Genomic DNA, 15,560 nt, shown 5'->3' on the forward strand with positions numbered 1-15,560 from the left:
ATATCAGCATGAACAGGGCATCTTACAGCTGTAGCCATGATATGTCCCAATATTTTTGTCCATATAGTTTATAAACATCAATATTTCCTCAAACTTTAATGGGAGCTTCTTCTTTTTAAGTGAGATGTGAACAAAGTAGATGGTTAATTGGGGTAGAAAATTATTATTTACAGTCTGAGCATGAAAAATATTTTAGAAATTTAGAGGTAGAGCATTTAAAATCATAGCCATCGATAAAAAAAAATCCAAAATCAATGTTAAGAGAAATTAAGTAAAAACTATCTCTGAGGCATTTTGGAAGCAAAGGTAACAATTTAAACCAAACTAACCAATGCAACGATATTTATCACAATGTAAAACTACATTAAAGCATTTGTCATTATTGTTTTGTATCCCAGACCCCTATTAGAAAAGAAACACCCGAATTCAATGTGTCCCAATACTTTTGTCCATATAGTGTATGACTTAATGAATTATGTTATGAGGCTGATAATATGTATTAGCAGCAAAATGCTATGGAAGTATTGAAGTAGAAGTACTGGTGTTGCCCCTCTGACTCATTTATGTATTTAGAAACACAATAAAAGGGTGAAACATTCTTATTATAGGCCCTGCATTATTTTATTTGATTATATATCCGATTATTAACAGTGGATCATCAGTTTATTGTATTCCGTTACTGTTGGAGGTAGAGCTGGATTGAATAACTTCATATCCAGGTTTACATAACAGATCACCATATAAATCTGAGGGTTCAACACATGATTAATGGGAGAGGAAGAGGAAAAACAAAGTTCATTTACACAAATCTGTTTCTAGTTTCTGGTCCTCTTCTCTAATCTCTAATTTCTCTTTGAGTTTGGTTGAAATGCTGGAGCGTTTGAACATTTATTGAAATGAAACCATGTGAGAAGCATGGAAGGGAAGCAACTCATAGACATCTGAAATGTGACACTGATTGTTTTTTTTTGTCGTCAGAACCCAAAAAAGTTGGGGAAAAAAACTTGTTTAATCTTTAATAATGTATTTTAAAAAGCTTGCTATGTTTTCCATTGTGTAAAATATTAATCTGACAACAAATGATTACAGTTTAGAAGCAGTAAAAAGTGAAAAAAAAAAAAAAGACACATAATAAACTGAAATGACCTCAGAATATAGTACTTAATGAATCTATTTAGTTTCATTCTACCACTGATATTATCCAATGCTTTAATACACTTCTTCATCTTTCTGCAGAGTATTTCATGTAACCAAACATCTGAAAGAAGTCTTCCTGGCGATGAGGTGGGTGTTGTTGGTGGGTGAGTGTGGGATGGGTTTGTGGGTGTGTCTGGTTGTGCAAGTGTGAGTGCGTGTCTTTGTGTACACGTCCAACACCACTATTGCCAGTGTTTACAGTCACAGATACACATGTCGTGCCACTATCTCCTACCCCGTATACATGCTTATATTTTATATCTGCTTCTTGGCAGACACTTGCAGCCCTTTGTACAGTGGGGTTAGCAGAATATGTGTCAGTTCATGATTCATGGTGTACAGTGTGTGTGTGTGTGTCTGTGTGTGTGTGTGTTCTCCCACTGGCACAGCTGACAGGGCATTAAACCACTGTGAGCAGCATGTAGCCACTGGCATGCAGGGGATTTAGAGGGCAGAGAAAGTCACAGCGCTTTTCTCTCCGTTTGCCACACACATGCTTTCATTCTTTCTTTTATGTGTGTGTCACTCCCATTACTGTTCTCAGACATGTGTGCACACACACTTAGACGCTTTAAAAAAAGGTGAAAATCCACTACGAATGATGGAATCCATCCTTTGAGGTTTACTTTCCTGCTTCCCAGAGTCTCCCCTTTTCTTTCTCACTTGCCTGATTGATTGTTTCACCCTGTTCTCGTCAACAGAGAATTCCACAGGAAACAACTGTAATTAAGAAATATTGATGCTGGATACATCTATTTGCTTTTCCAAAATGATCATTAGCAAAATTCTGCTGCAGTCGTTTATCACTGTACAGAGGCACTTGGCATCGGACGCACACACACGCTGCGGGCCTGTCCAGCATTTCTCTCGGCGATGACTTCATTAGAGCTTGATTTGCTGTCCTGTAAACATGTGTCTCTCTGGGAGATATGATATAATGGCTGGAATAACTGTTCATCTGTCTTCCATACACATGGTAAAGCATTACATTCCTAAGAGATGCAGTAGGTGGATAAAATAATGGAATCGCCATGACAAGGACTTTAATTCTGAATGCTGATAAGTTTGTGTTAGCTTTACAGTAGACCTGTTAATATGTTTTTATGGTGCAATTAGGGATGCTCCAGAGAGACCCAGCATTTAGTGAACCATTAATTACAGAAATGGATTTATGTGTGGAAAATTGTGATATCATCATGATACACCAGATCAGTATGAGCAGTTATAGTTGAGCTTGTTTATTTGAAAAAACCTGCAGTGTTTTTAACCAGTAATATCTGGCGCCTACTGTTCACACAATAACTGACTGATTTATGTTGCCATGGCAGCCACCAGGTCTAACGTCTCTTCATCGTCTGCAGGGATGGTGAGACATCAGTCACAGAGAGCTGACAGCCGGCAGGGTTTCATTCCAATCAGGTAATGTAACATGTGACATAACGTTTCAGCGCTTGATCATTTTTTTTGTAACTAACTTTCAGCCTCTTATACTTCTAGTGGGCTGAGAGGGCACAAGACTTCTAAATCGACTCCTTGCTTGTGTAGAAGCTACTCAGTAATGCGGGTTTTTAGTGAATCAATAATAGAGCAGTCAAATAAGTGATTGACAGCTGTGCTTGTCAATCACTGATCAGATTCCGTGAAATGGAACTTGCAATTCTGCTCCTGTGTGTCTAAACATGGAACTTTAGAAAAGTGGTTTTACTTGTTGAAGTGGCTATTGACACAGTACTGTGGCACGAAATATCGGTTTGTCTATTACCACAGAGCCAATCAGTGCCCTCGTTATATCATGTCTAGACAGTCATGTACGTCCTGAAAAGTACCAAGGCAATCATAACGCGAATATGTCAACCCAAAATACAGTGGATGTTAACTCACTCGATAACGAATCGGACTGTAACACGGAAGACCTGGGTTCTATTCCCATCTGGAGTACCTTTTTTTTTTTTTTTTTTTTTCCTAAAGATTTTCAAACAGAACTGAGAAGTCACACTGCACACTACCGCATCTATCTAACATGTAACTCCACCCACCTTCTCCAGCCTCCAGAGCAAAGAACACCATAAAACAACATATTGAGTATTTAGAACAATAATTCCCGTTCTATACTGCATATTATCACTAATTTGTTGTTTCTTCCATCAATTGCCACAGTACTATGGTAGCAAAATGCATAGAAGAATGCACTGAAGTATACACCATACATCACCATAGTACTGTGGCAACAAGAGGCGAATGAGTTTATGTAACAGTATCCCTGATTGGCTCTAGTACAAATGCTAACATTTGATTGGTCTGTGGAAGTAGACAAGCCGATATATTGTGCCACAGTAGTACTGTGGCAGTAGACGTTGCCTTTACTTTTTCATAACAGCGGGAACTAAGATCAGGTCATATATGCTTATATTTAGTCTTTTGATTTGGACCAAGAAGAGAAAACTGCAGAAGATTGGTGTTTAATTTCAGATTCTGTCTTTTTTTCCCTTTGATTTTGGCTTCTGTCAAGATGCACATTGCTGAGATGGTCTGATTAAATGTAATATATATCACAGGGGAGTACTTTTTTTTTTTTTTTTTTTTTACAATATTTTAGTATATTGCGCTTTCACTGAGAAAGTTTTTGAGCACAATATAAATGATAGAAGGCAAAAACAACACATAACCAGCCTGACAAAACCACTGGCACCTGCATATTAAAATAAACAGAAGTGAAGAATGTACCTGCTGGAGTTTCAACATACCCCACCTGAAATTATTTGCATATAAAAAAACAACCGGATTAATCTCTCTGTGGTTTACACAGATTTCCTCCCCACTATGACCTCACATTATCTCTGCAACTGTTGATTCATGTGTGTGATGAAAGATTGGAATTGCTAAGTATTGACATGAACCCTGTAGTTTTCACATGCGTGTTGTCTTTGCGTGTGCACATTTACAGCCATGTAAGTGTGTGTGCACGTACAACTATGGAAACGTGATTTACAACAGACTGTTTTACAGTGAAACCAAAGCTCATAAATCAGTTTTAACAGTAATTGTCAAATTATCTGCAACCTTCTGACAAGACATGTTTTAGAACCTAATCTTTAGACTTGTAAAAGTGTAGGAACGAGAGGCACAAGAACAACTGTCCCATTTGAAAAAGGTTAAGAATAATTCAAACGATGTATTATAGAGCAACACAGTAATATATTTGCAGGAGTCAGAACCAAAGCTGGAAGACTAAAAGAGGATTAAATGCTATTTTATTTGTGAATTTCAGTCTCCATAATTAACTTTATATATGATAATGATACAGTGCTTTTATATACAGTTGTGCTCATAAATCTACATACTTTGACAGAATGGGCATGAGACGGTCTTGGATGTTCCAACATGACAATGACCCAAAACACAAGGCCAAGTCGACCTGTCATTGGTTACAGCAGAAAAAAGTGAAGGTGAAGGAGTGGCCATCTCAGTCTCCTGACCTCAATTTGTGATGTTAAAATGGGGTCAGGAGCCAAAAAAGGTTGGGATCTACTGATTTAGTTTCTTATTTAACAGTAGGTTTTCTCTGTGTTCCTCATTCACCTCTGTTTAAGTGGAACGAGAAGAGAAAAAAACAAGAGCACTGGCACTTGTCATGACTCGCAGCATCCAGTAAAAGGAAAGACACAATTACAGAGCTGTTGTTTTGTTGTTTTTTTGGGAGAAATCTCACAGCTCTTTGTAAGTTTCCTCTAACCGTTTCCGTGCCGGTGCCAACAAACATGACAAATGTGAATATAATAACATGCTTACTATAAATAACCTTAAAGTGTCATTGCCAACAATATACAGGTTAAACCAAAGCAACTGGATTTGGTGAATGTTTTTCATCACCTGCGTTAATTAGTTTGAAGTTTGTGCGAGCAACAGAAGAAAGTGAACTTGACCTTATTGTACACAACAGATATTTGACCCGTCTTCACAGAACGGCAACTAACAATAGACATGCATTAGAGTGTGAACTGTAGAAGTTAAGTGGAATTAAACAGAGAATGAAGTTACGCCCCTTCTGCTGAGCCCCAATGGGACCTGTCAGAAAAAACATAAACAATGGTCAATGTGTCACTATTCAGTCATATAATGTTTGTCAATTTAAAAGATAATTTTATGAATCAAGAAGGTTGCAATTTGTGGTAGATAGTAAAATTACATTTAGTTAATGTGAGATAGCACAAAGTGACTGCATCACTTGTTGAATGTGATACACATCATTAACACCAAAATTGTTGTAACCTCATCAGATTTGACCTTGTTCCTCAAGAGTGAATTAAAAGAGATGGAAATCACAACAGTCTGGTCATGTTGAAGCTGCAGAGACATCTCCAGTGACTTTGAGCAGATCATCAGTTTTATCACTCTTGACTTATTTGACTTGTAAAATTATCTTTTAAACCGACAAACATCATATTGTTTGCCTCATAGCTTAATTGCCTAACTCATATACCAATGGACAAAAGTATTGGGACATGTTAAATTCAGGTGTTTCTTTTTTAACAGGGGTCTGGGATACAGAACAATAATGACAAACATCATAATATTTATTCATATTCATTTCATTTATTTTGTTCATGGTTGGTGCATTTCATCAGCAGATATTCAATAATCATCAGCTGAACAAACATTTACACATCCATGCTCAAAAAGGAGCAGGATGAAGAAAATCTTGTAATATAGTATAATATAGTTATAATAGTTAATAATTTATTTATATAATTAAATAATATAATTTATCTTATCTTATCTTATCTTATCTTATCTTATCTTATCTTATCTTATCTTATCTTATCTTATCTTATCTTACCTTACCTTACCTTACCTTACCTTACCTTACCTTACCTTACCTTACCTTATATTGTGATAAATATATTGATCACGAATATTGATGTGTATATGTCATATCAGCATGAAAAGGACATCTTACAGCTGTAGCCATGATGTGTCCCAATGTTTTTGTCCGTATACTTTAAAAACGTGAATATTTCCTCAAAGTTTAATGGAAGTTTGTTCTTCCTAAGTGAGATGGTGAAGAAAGTAGATGGTTAGCTGTGGTAGAAAATTATTATTTAGTCAGAGCACGAAACATGTTTTAGAAAATTAGAGTTAGAATATTTAAAATCACAGTTATAGATAAAAACAATTGTTGAGAGAAATTAAGTAAAAACCATCAATGAGGCATTTTAGAAGCAAAGATAACAATTTAAACCCAACTAACTAATGCAATGATATTCATCCCAATATAAAATTATATTATAACATTTATTATTATTGTTTTGTTTCCCAGACCCCTGTCAGAAAAGAAACACCTACTATAAGGCTAACGATATGTGTAAATGATGCCATACCAAAAGATTATATGGGTTTTTTTTTTGCCAGTGATGGTAATACATGTATTTTTTTCTGAAATAAGTTCCCATTGAACCCAACTGAAATGGATAGGAATTTACCTCACTATTGTATTGCTTAGATCTGTGCTTTTGCCAGGATTATAAGGACTTTAATAGAGGCAGTTCATTCAAAGGTTTTAAAAATGCAAATGGTCAATACAGATGCAAGGAGATGGAAATATTCTTGTCATTGACTCACTAGTCCACGGGGTCTCATCTAAAGTTTCTTGAGGTTAACCCGATGTCCTGTGTGACCCCAAAGGAGGCCGGGAAAGTCAGATGGAGGGGCTTCATGTGTGTGTTTTAGACCCCACTTCCACCTCAGCGTCTCAGGAGGTCCAACCAGGCCTGGCAGCCGCTCAAAGACGCCCTTATTTTGCCCCACGCCCCTGGGGAGGCCAGCCCCCAACATTTATGCAAAGTCAACAAGCCCTAATTGTAGGATCAGCTTACAAGCTAAATTCTTCTTGAGCCCATTAACAACTGCAGTTAATTATAAGTCAAGCTCATGGCTGTTTGAGTGTGAGTGACAGCAAGAAGAGGTGGAACAGAAACAGAAAGGAAGGAATAAAAGCCCGGAGACACTTTAAGTTACATCACAGATCCAACACACAACTACACACACACACACACACACACACACACACACACACACACACACACACACACACACACACAGGCTCATTATCCTTTTTAGGCGGACCTCCCAGACTACAGTAAATCTCTTCTGCATTGGTCTTTGTGGCAGGGATTTGCTCTAATGAAGGAGAGGATCAGAGCACTGACTCGCACATTGTCAAAGACACAATCAGACCCATTTTCCTGCAAGATTCAATGTGTCATCTTCACAGGTGGATCTGTCTGTCCTCTAATCACCCCGTTGGACAGTTTACTGCGCATTAATAGATGCATAAAACACTGATGGACGTGAACCAGGATGTGGAAACTGTTTAAGAGTTGGCTGGTGGCCAGAGCTAATGTTTATTCCTCTACATCAGCTTTAATTTCAGTTTAGTTTTAGCGAGTTTTGTGGGCATAAGTGTTTTATTTTGAGGATGTCACTCGTTTTAGTTTAGTCGTAGTGTTAGCCGTGTAAGTATTTTGAGGATAACGTTTATGTTAGAATATGATTGTTTATGAAAAGTATCATTTGTGCAAAACGATTTCATTCATTAACCCCCACCCCAACCTATTAGTATTGTGGGATAATAAGGTGATTTTACCAGCAGCTGTATTTTCTTTTAGTTTGTGTTGCATAATTTATTGTAGTTTTCATTTAGTTTTTGAAAGTAATTTTTATTATTTTATTGTTATTATTATTTTTTTTAGAATATAATACAATACTCGAAAAAATTAAGTACACAGGTTGGAGGATAAATATGACAGAACCTGGTCACAGTTCATAACTCAAATCAAGAGCCTGCCTTTTGCCTGACTCCTTGTTTTTACTTAATGTATTTATTTTTCTTTCTTTCTCTCTCTTTGACTGTAATTCTAGTCTTCTCAATGCTCACACTCTGACTGCTGAGACTTTTTTTTTTTTTTTTATGCCAGAGGTCCAGAATGTTGGTGGCATGACCAGAATGATCTACACAGATTGGTTTAAGTCTTTTTTTTTTTTTTTTGGTCTGTCTGTTTTATGTACTTGTGTATTTATTTTCTTCTTTTGGTGTTCTGTTTGCCCATTTGATACTTGTACGTTTATGCAGATGTATTTGTGGGGATGCCACCTAAATATATATATATATATATATATATATATATATATATATATATATATATATATATATAAATATATATATATATATAAAGAATATAATACAATATGAATACCAACACATTTTGTTTGTTCTTATAACTTCAACTCATCACCTTGACACATTTTTTTCTTGTTTTCTTATTATAAAATGTAGCCCTAAAGTTATCTAGATATCATCTTTTTTTACATTTCTGAATACACACAAAAATAACTTGCTGTCCAATTTCTAACGACTTTCTCTGTTGTAGCATTGACGTCCCAGCAGCAAAGAAAATGGAAATTCACCATGCAACTGGAAAAATGAGGAGCAAAAGAAGCCAGTGGTTGAACAGAGGCACCATCCGGCCTCGTGGCTCTAAGCCTGCTTTATTGAATTCTCTGTTGTTGTTATGAAGACGGGGCTAAGACGGGGCCAACAGGTGCCAGCCTCGTGTGGGATGTAGGACGAGCATTAGGATGTTCCCTTTGACCCCGAACAGAGCCTGGACAGCTGCAGTGTCTGTGAGTAAGTGGGGGTGGGGGGGTGAATGGACTGATGAAAGTTAACCAGGTTACAGACAGGGTGTTTCCAGGTCAAGGCCAACAGCAAGTCAAAGGTAACTAGACATGATTTAGAGAAGTGATAAAGTCTTAGAAACACAGAAGCCTGAGATAAAATGTGTGTTGGCCCGAGAAAGTTAGTTCTGTCAGTGTAAAACAGAGGATTTGCCATTCTATCACAACTATTGCAATTCCACTCTGTTGTAAATATGTAGTCATTAGAGTTTTTATTATTATTATTATTATTATTATTATTTTATATTGTTGGTTGTTTGTAGAATCTTTATACATGCACATTTTTCTTGTACTTTATTCTGTTGCTGCCTTTACCATTGAATTTTTGTTACGAAATCACAAGGCTTGGTCCCAAATGCATGAGACAGACTCAGAGCAACTTAGTTTGAGTATTTATTACATAAAAATAAAGGAACAAAAATATCTTCACAACAGTGGAATAAAAAAAACACAAAAATCTTCTCAAGTGAGATATCAAAAAATCTAACATAAAGTTCTTCACAAACATGGAATCAAAATATTAACAAAAGATCTTCTCAAACGAGGCATCAAAAAATCTAACAAAAAGGTCTTCATGAATGTGGTGTCAAAAAATTAACACAACAATCTTCTCAAACGAGGTATCAAAAAATATGACAAAAAGATCTTCACAAAATGTGGAATCAAAAAATCTTACAAAGCAGCACAGAGGAACGGGTGAAGGGCAAGGGAGATCTTGTCTTAGCATGGCATGAACAACACACTGGCAACAGACACGAGGAGAGGAGGGTATATAAAGGGTAGAGAGGTAATGAGCCTCAGGTGAAGACAATCAAGGGAATCAGGGAGGACGCAGACAAGACAGACAGTGCACACAAACGAACAAAACCACTCACCAACATAAAACAGGAAATGAACGAAACCAACAAAAATAAATTACTAGCACCGCTGAGAGCGGTGTGTCACAGTTGTAGGATGATCAATAAAATCTAATCTGGTCTAGTCTAATCTATTTTGGTCCTCTAATGTTGTTAGGGTTAGTCGAGGATGACCAATACGTCTTTACTTCAAAGTTTCAAAGCTCCAGAAGTGGAAAAAAAACTTAAATAAAAGTACTAAAACTGAACATTCCCCACTACAAGTAAAAGTTTGGCATTCAACACCGTACTTAAGCAGAATTATGTAAGAATTACATGAGTAAATGAGTGCAGTCAAATGGTCTCTTTCAGTGTTTTATTACTTATATAATGTCTCTGGGTTCATTTTACTGCTGCAGATGTTTAAGACTGGCTTCCCTTGAATCTACAGCAAAATGTATTCTAATAGATCATGTGTCTGTTTTAAGTGATGCTGTTCTGTGAAAAACCACATCTTTTTAGTCAGTCTTCATGAGTTCAGCTTTGTTACAGTCCATTTGCTTGGTTGGAGTTTAATTTAAGACTTTATTTAACTTGGCTGAAGTTGTCTGACAAACATAAAAAAAAGGACACAATTAGTCTCTGAGATGTAGTGAAGTAAAAGTATCAAAGTTCTAGAACTTATGTACAGGACTTGAGCACATCTTCTTGTGGATCGTTCAGTTCAAGAGTTCTTAGCTCAACAATCTTTAAATTTTCTCTGTCACGTAACACTAGTTGCTTTTCTATTAGACATCTGCACAAAACTTTACAGATATTTACTAAATGTCGAAAAAACAGAAGTGTGTAATGTCGGTTTTTCCATTAAATCACAAATGCAATGATTCGTTTATTATGGCAAGATGACGCATGAAGTTTTTCCATAAACATGGCAATGAATGTAAATATCGTGTTGATTTACAGATATATTCATTATTATTATTATTATTATATATTACCCCTCTGTCTTGAAGTAAATTAAAAAATGATTGTTTCCTGGTGTCCACACATACCACGACATGTTTCTTTTAAAACTCGTCTTCTTTGCTTGTTGTAACGTCCGTCAACATCCATTTTTTTTAATTCACATGGCGCTAGTTGTGGAAAAAGGTCTTTCCATTGTAGTTTTGTGTGAAATACCAATTATGCTACGCCTGAAAAACTATCTCTCAAAAAATGAGAGTTTCGGGGAAATTGTCGTTTTTCTATTTGGTAAATTTTTATGGGCAAGTTACATTCATACAATTTGCAGGTCAATGGAAAAGTGACTACTGATGCCTGTTCTATAGAGAAGCAACATCGCATCCATGAGAAGGCTTAAAGAAATAATGTACATTTGCATTTATTTGGAAGTATTACTATGTTGATCTTTTACAGTACTATCAAAATTCAACTCCAACAAAGCAGAAATAACTGACTTAATTTAATTTAAAATGACATCTTTTTTCTGCATTTTCAGTTCTGTTGCAAATATATTGTACAATTCATCAGTGGTTGTAACATTTTAAGTTAACCTGATTCTTTTCCATCACGTAAATGATGAAGTATTTGAGTGAATTCACTCAGTAACATTTGCACAATATGTCAAATGCAAAAAGCCAAGTAAAACTACATGTGTCTGAGCTGCTTCAACAGCACTTTGGTGTCTGTACAGATCCCGTTATACGAAGGCCTGTACAGACCTGCTGACTTTGGTTTTCTAAATGACACAAAATGAGAAGGTGTTCCAACACTTGAGTTGTCTTAACCCTCCACCGTGTGCCCTGAGCTGGTCAACCTGGCAGGAAGGGAGAAGAAAGCAGGGGACGCCGAGGCTTCATGGATGTGTTTATTAAAGATCCCTGGGTAACAGCAGAGCAAATCGCTGGCATCAGGCCCTGTTCGCCTCTCTAACTCTACATTCTCCTACCCCTGTGTCCCTCTTTTCCAGATGCAGATGAGGAAAACCCCCAGCCAGTTGGCCAGTCGGGCTGTCAGCCGGTCGGACGGCCAGTCTCCTGTGCAGAGGGCCCTGCCAATCATCATCTGGTTCTTCTCATGCTGTTCTGCACAAGTCTTTCCATTGCTCCAGTACTGTGATGTACCTGCTGGGGTTAAACCAATACATGTTTGAAGGCCAATACCATTACTGAGGGCTTCAAAGAATCTGTCAGGAGTTATTTATTTTTTTATTTTTATTTTTTTTTAACCAATATTCAACTTTGAGTAGTGTGAGAACACAAAGAAATAAAACACAGCATGTCACGCTTGTTTTGACTGATTAACATCATCTGTTTGCAGAACAGCTTGTTCATGCCTGTGTTTTCAGCAGGCTACAGTATTATAATAGTGTTCACAGTGTTTCAGGTGCTTGCAGTTTGTCCAGAGTGGTGGTTTTTCACCAACATGAGTACCATAGCAGTGGCTTCCTGTGGGTCAGATGATACACTTTAATTTCTACTACTTGGTCACACAGATCTAAGTGTTTTTGGTCCTAAATACATCCCTGCTTTACTTAATGATGGTGAATTTTCTGTGAGTAGATGTAGAACGGCACTGAAGACTTGGGACGCTTGGGTGAAGATTGACAGGAGATTAAAGATTGAACTAATGTACTACTTTACATTGTACAATCTTTTGTATAGTTCTAACTTTAAGGACAATATTGCACTAATGCACACATGCACATTCCATAAGGAGACACAGGCTGATAGTTTAGCCACAATATGTGTGTGAGCCTTAGGCTGCGGACGTCTGCAGATCCTGATCGAGGAGAGCATCCAAGCAAAGTGTAGGAACAGCAGCGCAATCTGACCTCAGAACTAAGAGATGACTAAAACTGTGAGTTATGTTAGAATTTCCGTAACACCTGTTTTCATATGTGGCACAAGTTTACTCAGTTTTTCAGGATTAAACACAATGAAGCAGCTTTTAATATTTATGCTTCTCATCTGTGGAAAAAAACTTCCTGAATAACTGGGTTCTCAAGAACTAGCAACTGTTTCAAACCCGGCTAAAGACAATACTGTCACACATACAATTTTAATTATATTCATTAATTAATTACTTTATATATATTTTTCTATGAATCTTTGAACCTGCAATGGAACCACTGAAGCAGCTTCACAAAACAAAAGGTTCCATTTTCTAAAACATCAAATATATGAATGGAATAAAGCTCTGGAACTTGCTGCCTATTCATCTGAAATCTGCTACAAACTTTGCCAGCTTCGAGAAACCTACTAAATCCTGGATTATTCAGAAACAAATCTGTAATTATGATTCATTTTTAGCTGTATTGTAGTCTAAATGTTTATTGTTTTCATCCTGCTCTGATCATCTTTAATGTGCACTGGAATATATTTTTTCTGTCTTCAGTTCATACATTTTATTTTACTTTTCTGATTATGTAAAATTAGCATTTTACCATTTGATACATACATGTGATTGCTGTATATTTTTGTCCCTGTGCATAAATGAATAAATACCCTTGTCTAAATGGTGCACTTGCCATGTCTTGTACTCTGCTAGATGATGGTTGTTCATCCACAGCTGTAGGTGATGCATCATCTTAGACAGGTGTTCAGTTTATAGGATGTAGTGGCATTTACATGATGTATTTTGCCACAAATGGAACTATCCTGGCTTCATCTTCAGTTTTCAAGAAAATAAGAATTTAACATGACAGTGTGAAAAAGCACCAGACCAGCATTTCCGCTGGTAAGGTTTTGCTGTGGCGCATCGTTACCGCCACACCATACATTTGATATAAAAAATCATGATCATTGCATTAGACTTATTAGACATACAGTGTGTCTCATATATAATAGGCCTACAACTTTCAATAAGAAGCTGCGTGTATTCCGCGCTGCTGTACAATTTTTACCCCCGTATTTTTTTTTTTTTTTTTTTTTACCCTTTAAGAATTATGCGGATGCTCCAAACTGTCAGGCAAGTGCAACCGGATTCTTTTCAATGTAAACATCCGGTAGTGAAACCTGTCGTACCCTGTTTATTTATTATCTACTGTAGTGAATTTCACTTTATTTGGATATTCAAAACTACACAGTTAATGGGGATAACAATAATACAGGTGTAAAACCAGCACGCTGCTTGATGTACCAAATGTACCCACGCAGTGAGCATGTGTGAAAATACCAGATGTACAAAATTAATGCAGGGGTGAAAATTGTATGTGACACTGCATCTTTCTGAGGTAATCAAAAGGTCAGCGTGTGAAGGGATTTTTTTTCTACACTGAGTAGGTCTATTTCAAGGGCGTCAAACTCATTTTGGTTCAGGGGCCATATTTAGCCCAATTTGATCTCAAGCGTGCCAGACCAATAAAATAATGACTCAATAACTTATAAATAATGACAAATCCAAGTGTTTCCTGTTTGTTTTAGTACAAAAAAAAAAAAACCCTAATTAAATTATGAAAATACTTACATTTTACAAAAAAGATGTGGATAACCTGAAAATACAGAAATTTCATTTGAAAAATTAGTGCAATTTTAATAATATTATGCCTCGACTTATTATTTATACATGTGCATTACACACAATGTTACATAAACATTTGGTGACAGGCAGAATATTGTTAAAATTTTGGAGTTTGGAACTAAAATTTGAACAATTTCTACAATATTCCATCTTTTATTATTAACACAACTACAGATCACAGTGGATCCATAAATGCACCAAACTTTTAGTAACAGGCAGAATATTGTTTAAATTGCACATTTCGGGTTGTTCATCTCTGTTTTTATTTATGTATTTATTTGCATTTTATTGTGAAAGAATAGTTTTGTAAATGTAAATATTTTCACACAGTGTAATGTTATTTTTTTCACTTAAATTTCTTCCACATAATTTTTTACAAAGAAAATTTGTAGTTGTCATTATTTATGGGTTATTGTGTTGTTATTTTTACTGTAGATCACATTGGTCTGTATGTGGAACCTGAACCAAAATGATGTGGACAACCTGGACTGTTCAGGTTCATTTTTGCACTTTCATTCTGCGGGCCGGAATGGAACCTTTAGTGGGCCAGATTTGGCCCCCGGGCCGTATGTTTGACACCTGTGCTCTACTCATTGAATAAGTAAGACAGAAACTGGCTGATCCCTGCACACACCACCACTTATGCCCCGCCCCACTACTTCCTGAATTTAAGGCGGCTCCTTTATTTCCTGTCTTTCATGATTGGACATTCTGATTAATCCAGGTGTGTCTGCTACTTGTTGTTGTGACCACTGTGGTCAGACACACCTGGATTAATCAGGGTGTCCAATCATGGAAGACAGGAAAGAAAGGAGCCGCCTTAAATTCAGGAAGTAGTGGGGCAGGGCATAAAGCCCATTCCACAGGAAACACAGCCCCAAACACCAGAGGCCTTCAACACCACTTCCTGTACCAGTAACACCTGTCCATGCCACAGTGGTTTAGTGTACAGTCCAGTTCCTGTTACCTTCGAGGACAGTGAATGTATAATAACTTTGCTGCATGTTTTGTGCAGTCCATCTTCAGGGAGAATGTGGACAGAAGTGGATTATTTCTGTGTTTCCTTCGTGTGGATCTCTACACGCTCCTGTTCAGAGGCCTGTTCACCAGATCACAGTCAGTACCTGCATGTTTATTCATCCTGTTTCTGTTGCATGTGTTTGGCTGTTGTGCTCAGCTGGTTTATGGGTTAACATGCATGGCTTTGGTTTACTCTGAGCTGAGCACTGCATTTTTGGTCTGTCCATATTCATATATGATGGGCTTCTGGCT

The 15,560-nt window shown here is 36.8% G+C and overlaps 1 long non-coding RNA gene across 2 annotated transcripts in view; it reads left to right on the forward strand.

Moving 5' to 3' along the window:
• Positions 1 to 13,268, forward strand: part of LOC115426441 (uncharacterized) — a 39,006-nt gene extending 25,738 nt beyond the window's left edge. For both annotated transcript variants that reach the window (XR_003936344.1, XR_003936343.1), the window contains exons 3-6: positions 1,237 to 1,284; positions 2,559 to 2,616; positions 8,625 to 8,881; positions 11,737 to 13,268. This is a non-coding gene — a long non-coding RNA (uncharacterized LOC115426441). The remainder of the gene's footprint in view (positions 1 to 1,236; positions 1,285 to 2,558; positions 2,617 to 8,624; positions 8,882 to 11,736) is intronic.
• Positions 13,269 to 15,560: the final 2,292 nt, after the last annotated feature.

This window comes from Sphaeramia orbicularis, chromosome 9, assembly GCF_902148855.1.
Source record: "Sphaeramia orbicularis chromosome 9, fSphaOr1.1, whole genome shotgun sequence".
NCBI lineage: Eukaryota > Metazoa > Chordata > Actinopteri > Kurtiformes > Apogonidae > Sphaeramia > Sphaeramia orbicularis.